The sequence below is a fragment of the Tiliqua scincoides genome, chromosome 2 (assembly GCF_035046505.1).
Source record: "Tiliqua scincoides isolate rTilSci1 chromosome 2, rTilSci1.hap2, whole genome shotgun sequence".
NCBI classification, from domain to species: domain Eukaryota; kingdom Metazoa; phylum Chordata; class Lepidosauria; order Squamata; family Scincidae; genus Tiliqua; species Tiliqua scincoides.
In genome coordinates this window covers 105,787,807-105,793,806 of record NC_089822.1, presented here as the reverse complement: position 1 = coordinate 105,793,806, position 6,000 = coordinate 105,787,807, and the positions used below count along the sequence as shown (strand labels likewise).

Here is a 6,000-nt window from a genome sequence, read left to right as displayed (position 1 = left end):
GGTGCAAACTTGAGTAGCCCCATTGCGGGACCTGTAATTTTAACTCAGGGAAGGGGGCAAACATCTGCTTCCCCCAAGGAGACCTTCGGTGGTCTCCGTAGGGCTACTGGATACAGCGAGTCATTGTGGCACTGCTGCACCCGGTGGTCCGAGAGAGGATAGGATTAGGCAGTAAGTCTCAGCAACAACATTGGGAAAATCTAACAAAAAAGGAAGTCTGAAAACCCTGAACTTGGTTATAAACTTCAGGAAGTAGTTTGGCATCACACCTAACATGGTATGATTTGCTCTGGATAAGGATACTACTTGAGTACAGAAGAAAAGGATTTAATAGTTTAACAAACCTTACAAAAACTAATGCTTGTAACTTCACAGTAACGTGAGATTAGGATAAGTTTAAAACTAAGCTGCTGCAGATAGTGAATGGCCACTGCGGATAGCTTCAGAATGGCGCAGATAACTGAGAACAGGCAGCAAATGAGGGAAGTGGCACTCCTGCTCCCCGTGGATAAGCAAATCCGCAGGTAGCAAGTACTGACTAACTTATATTTCTTCAGTTCCTGTCTGTCTGTTATCATCCCCCTACCCCAGAAGTCTACATAAGAAGTTAACACTCCGCATCCCCTCCTCTCTGCCTTCCTCCATTTTGTAAGCTGCACCTTCTCTTCGCATGGATTTCTTCTCCCTCTTTTTTGTCTGCAAAGAAATCGCTGACTTTTAGGGCCTAGTTGTGTGATTAAATGTGATCGACTACATGACATTACCTTTTCAATCCCTCTTCCTGGTTATTGTATGCTTATCCCCCCAATCAAAGCTATACACTGTTGCACCCATATCTTTGCCTTCATTCTCATTTCACGCTAATCCACTGAGCCGTTCCAAGATCCACTACATTCAGTTCTCGCACATGTAGTCAATTCCCCCTGTGCGTGTACTATATATGCCTTACAGCATGCCTAGTAACAAGACAGCCCGTAACCCACATTCTTCAACACTGGACAAAGAGAAAATGAAGTTCAGTTTAGCAACATGATGGTAATAAACAAAATTCCCTGGTTCAAATCACAAGCACTTATTCAACAGCCTTTGGCAAGTCACTATTTCCTCACCCTTTGCCCTCTACTTGTAATAGGGAAATTACGTTGACCTACCTTACAGGAATATTGTAAGAATTATTGAGCGCAACGTTCAAAGCATGTCACATACATTCTCAGGCACTACAAACATAAATATTACCTAATTTAGAATTCATATTGAAAACATTGCAAGACCAAAACCAAACAGGATCATTAGTAATACAGGTGTACCTGGGTCAAAAAAGTCAAATTCAAGAGTTTCCTTTAAAAGTGTGGGGATGATGACACAGAATCCAAATCACTATGCAAGGGGAAAATATAGGTACTATTCCAAATTCATAATGAGAAGATATCTATGGCAATTAATTCAATTTTTTTCACCACTGCAGTGAGTTTCTTATCAAGGTTATTACATGCCACTGTCAATTCCTATTTTGCAGCAAGCTTACCCAAGCTATACACTGTCTATCTGCTAATATCACTAATGCAAATACAGCAGCTGCAAACTGAAGACATCCACTTCTGCTACATTCTTTTAAGAAACGCAGCCATATTAATTTCACTTTCACCCTGTAGAGTTCAACTGCTACTGAAACGGAACCCAATTTCATATTGAAATGGGAATACCACCTAGTTTTGGAAGAGAAATGAAAATGATTGAAAGAGAAAGTGGCAAAATCTATTTAATGTTACTCTAAGAATTTCTATAAATTGCAATATAGGTGATATTCAACCCCATCATACTTAAAGCTTATGTACAGGTTGCTGGAGATTTCACAGATCCTAGGCATGTATATATTTCTGGCAGTGGCCTAGGATTATACATCTTTGAAAAAAGTGCTAACCTCAATTAAGAACCTAATAAGTTATCTCCTAAATTCACACCCTAATATGTTGTTTGGTTATACAAGAAGTTATTAGAATTGGTTCCTCATTTAATCACTGCAGTTAGAACACTTGTAGTTTCTAAAATTTGGCAACAGCAGCTTCTGAGAACTGTCCAAGTATTACATGATCAACTGCAGTTATGATTTAACTTTATACATTCTAGATATTCAAAAGCAAGTAAAATGGACAAATTTATTCCAAAAAATTGTTTCATATATTTAGTGCTGAGATTATAAATTCCAAGATCATGTTTACCCATATCTGCAGAGCTTGTGGTAAATGAATTTAAAGCATTATTGTACTGCAGAATTGGTTCTAAATATATTTACCACGTTTTGACTTTTTTAATTTCACATCTTTATCTTTATAAGACCTCATTTTCATGGCAAAGTAGACTGTCTCAGTTTAATATTCTCCGCATTAAATATCGGTTTTATGAACTCCTGCTAAGCAAGCAAAAATGCTCTTTTAAAAGCAGTTCTCTTATATTTTGCAGGTAAAAGCAACTATTCCTGTTCATTTTAGCACAGCAACTCTCACTGGTACTCCCTTTTGTCTTTTTAAGATTGTGAACCTTAAGGGACAGGAAACCTATTATTTCTTTGGCTATATAAACCATTTTGAGAATGTTTTGCTGAAGAGAGGCATATAATTATTCATAACAGTAAGTTTTATAGTGCAGTGCATAGCAAGGCTGGTCCCAACAAAAGCAATTCTCCACTTAGGATTTTCCTCCACTAGACTTTGAAAATCTTTCAGCTACTGCCCGTTTAGATGAGACATAGATCTCTTTCAACACAACATTTTAAAAGACTAACCATATTATAGGAATACAAAATGTATTTAAAATTAAAATCTTATAAGCATCCCAAACAAAGTATCCTTCCACAAGCAATCGTCCTTTAGGTAGTAATTGGAAAAATACTAGAAGGTTCATACCTTGTGAATAAAAAAATCCAAGCACCATATGAAACAAGTGCAAAACCAGGCTCCATGAAATCAGTAATACTTAGCAAATGATTTGCCCTGCCTAGCCTCAAACTCTTTCATGCACATACGAGAAATTTGGTGCAGAAATTACACAGACAGAGGAACACACAGTCATCTGACCTGATGACTCATCAGTCTCTTCCCAATGTACTGCTGTAGCAGCTAGTCTTGCTCAAGGCCAACTATATTTTAAAAATGCCCCCTTTTTCTTTATGATTTCAACACACAACTGTGGGCTGAATGAGAGGATAGCAAGATCAACTTCAGCCCCAACGTTTTAGAAAGCACTACCCTATTCCAGGGGTCTCCAAACCCCGGCCCGGGGGCCAGATGCGGCCCGCAGCGAGCCTCTATCTGGCCCGCGGCCAGCCTCTTGACCCTGAAAGCCTCTGGCCCACTCAACTGAACATGACCAGAGCTGTGCTCTGATTGCATCTGGAGGGTGTTCTGAGGGCTGGAGAGGCTGAGTGCCCATTCATTCATTTATTCATTCATCTAAGTTCCATCTCTAATTTATTTATTTAAAGTTTATATTTAAATTTTTTTCCAGAACTCAGCACTGTGCCAGATATTTCATGCAGCCCTCAGGGCAAAAAGTTTGGAGATGCTGCCCTATTCAAAACATTTTGCAGGAGGGGAGTCATGCAGTTTTATCACTAACACTGTGCAACTGGGTTCTTCTAGTCTTCAAACCATAACACATTTTGCCTGTAGTCCTCACTGTTCTATGGAACTAAACACTGACTTTAAAGAAGCAACAACCATACAGTATGGTATGCAAAGTACAGTACAGGAATTGACAAATGGTGGTCTAGATCTGGCCCTACAAAATTATAATCCAGGTATATTAAAAACTTTGCCTACATTTTCACTCATTAACACCATCATATATGAACATCACAAATCTCTGCCAAGTCCCTGAGGCTCCAATCCTAAACACAGTTACTCAAGGAGATTCACTTTTGTGTACATATGCTTAGGACTGTTATGAGCGGCTTAGTTTTCAGACTCTGATCTTTCTACTATTCTGTGGGAAGATGCCTATAAGCCTCCAATGACTGTCACAGTCAACCCCTTTATTTCCAGAAAGATTGTTAATTCTAGTTCAGGATAAGCTACATTTGGCCTCTGATGATACCAAGTACAAATTTATTGGTGCAAACCTACAGCTCTGTTGTCTTTCTTAGTTACAATAATAGTGTTAGATGTAATGTGCATTTTATCCTTTCCTTAGAAAGCCCCAAGAATTCAGAAGAAGCTGAATTCCTTAATCAGGAGTGCCAAACTAGTTTCATATAGTAGATTGAATAGCATTCATGGCACCTGCTGAAGGTTGGAAGTGACATCATTAAGCTGGAAGTGACATTATTAAAAAAAGAAACACTTTGTACTCAAACAGAAACTTGTTAGCTGCAGAAGTGAAAATGTGCAAATCTTGATCATATTTTCAAGATATGGGAAAGCCAAATTACACAGGCCTACAAAATTGAGGGTCAGAAAAGTTTTTCCCAAACTTTATGGTGGTTTGATATGAATTTGGGGTGCCGATTCCAAAAGTGGCATCTGTTTTGCCCTATCACGTCTAGTTTTGAAGATATAGTATAGCCTCATTAGTGAATGATTCAAGCAGCCTCATAAGGAAGCCAAGGTGTAGGCTTCCTCATAAGGATGCTGCTTGAACTATTCAATAAAGAGGCTATGCCGTGTCTCCAAAACCAGATGTGACAGGGCAAAACGGATGCCATTTTTTTGAATCAGCACCCCAAATATACCCAGGAACTGGTGTAACGTTTAAGGAAGCAAAATGTGTGTTGGCCTGTGTTATCACATAGGCCACACTTTCAGCAGCACCGCTTCCACCATGGCATCACTTCACAGTTCAGCAGCTGAGAGGCACCATGTGAAGTAACACTTAGAAAGAAGTCATGCTGCTGAAAGAACATAAGAACGTAAGAACAGCCCCACTGGATCAGGCCATAGGCCCATCTATTCCAGCTTCCTGTATCTCACAGTGGCCCACCAAATGCCTCATGGAGCACACCAGATAACAAGAGACCTGCATCCTGGTGACCTCCCTTGCATCTGGCATTCTGACATAGCCCATTTCTAAAATCAGGAGGTTGCACTTGTAACCCATAATGGATTTTTCCTCCAGAAACTTGTCCAATCCCCTTTTAAAGGCATCCAGGCCAGATGCCATCACCACATCCTGCAGCAAGGAGTTCCACAGAGCGACCACACGATGAGTAAAGAAATAGTTTCTTTTGTCTGTCCTAACCCTCCCAACACTCAATTTTAGTGGATGCCCCCTGGTTCTGGTGTTATGTGAGAGTGTGAAGAGCATCTCTCTATCCACTTTATCCTTCCCATGCATAATAAGAGCAGCCTGTGTGATATCTGGGCTCTCCCAGCACCACAGCAGCATCTCCCTCTTACCCTAATTGGTCTGCCCCTTGCCCCATAGCATTCCTTGCCTGCCAAGACCTCCTTCAGTCTCTCCCTCCCAGAGCCTCAGAAGCCCCCAGGACTGCAGGGACAAGTGTTCAAATAAGAGTTGTTTCATACTCAGACAGGTTACTTGCAAAATACTAGCAATTAACAGAGGCTTGTTAATCCACAAAAACAACAGTATGAATGTTTATATCTACTGTCAAATGTACTGTAAATGGAAGGAAAAATGTGCGTGTAAGCTTCCCTATACCTTCTCCTTGGCACAGCAGCATTTCTGTGCTTGCTGGAAATCCAGAGGGTTGAGGACACCTGGAACAGGATCGTATGGGGCATAAGAGTTAAAGATGACATAGGTGAAAATTCACCCCACTCCCTACGAACATAAGTAGCTTTTGTTTGAGGAAGAAGAAGTTAGGAATGTAAGTAGGAATTAGATGCTATGAAACTAAGGTTTCTTCTGCAAAATCAGCTTTATGCCAAATACCCTTCCCATTCTGTTAAAGCTTCACTAACCTAAAGCAGACACTAGTTGGATCAGAAAGAATTATTCATGGTGAACAATACAAGCATGATTCTCTACTAATACTCTTGTGCA

At 40.1% G+C, this 6,000-nt stretch overlaps 1 protein-coding gene across 2 annotated transcripts in view; it reads right to left on the bottom strand.

The window, feature by feature from the left end:
• The window catches only part of ATP6V1A (ATPase H+ transporting V1 subunit A), a 31,597-nt gene that overhangs the window by 18,100 nt on the left and 7,497 nt on the right, over positions 1 to 6,000 (bottom strand). The gene's annotated exons all lie outside the window — the stretch shown is intronic.